General features: G+C 41.2%; 1 protein-coding gene across 1 annotated transcript in view; it reads right to left on the bottom strand.

The window, feature by feature from the left end:
* Positions 1 to 480, bottom strand: part of DLG5 (discs large MAGUK scaffold protein 5) — a 271602-nt gene that overhangs the window by 43120 nt on the left and 228002 nt on the right. The gene's annotated exons all lie outside the window — the stretch shown is intronic.

The following is a 480-nucleotide window of genomic DNA, read 5'->3' as shown; positions in this document are numbered from 1 at the left end:
TCAGGTAGGTCTGGGGGGGATGGCCTCATTCTTTCTCTTGACACTGATCTATTTAGTATAAAATAACTCAAAAACCACTGATACCAGGAAAAAGCCTGAAGGTTGAAACACTCCCCTGAGAAGTGGAACATCTGAATTCAGTTAATATTAAATTAGTTAAAGTGTTAAAAAAACAACAGGAGAAACTGAGCATTCTCCACCCCAGAATTATGTGTAGCTTGATTATTAGGGTACTTTCTCAGAGGTTGTAGATGTGGCTCTAAATTCCCTGACAGATGGGATCCTGGGTTTACCAAATCCTAAGCACGTACTCTAATGCCTAAACTACTGAATAAAAGGGGACAGCTCCACAGTCCACCAAGGGCCCCTCTACACATTACAGGTATCGCGCAATTAACTGGCTAACTGTGCAATTACCTTGAGAACAGCTACATGTGCAAAACAGCCATAACACCATAAAAAGCTCCAACTAGCTATGAA

The sequence above is a fragment of the Gavialis gangeticus genome, unplaced genomic scaffold, assembly GCF_001723915.1.
Source record: "Gavialis gangeticus isolate Ggan-Ray unplaced genomic scaffold, GavGan_comp1, whole genome shotgun sequence".
In the NCBI taxonomy this organism is placed as follows: Eukaryota; Metazoa; Chordata; order Crocodylia; family Gavialidae; genus Gavialis; species Gavialis gangeticus.
The sequence above is the reverse complement of the archived record's forward strand: the minus strand, read 5'-3'. Positions and strand labels throughout refer to the sequence as shown.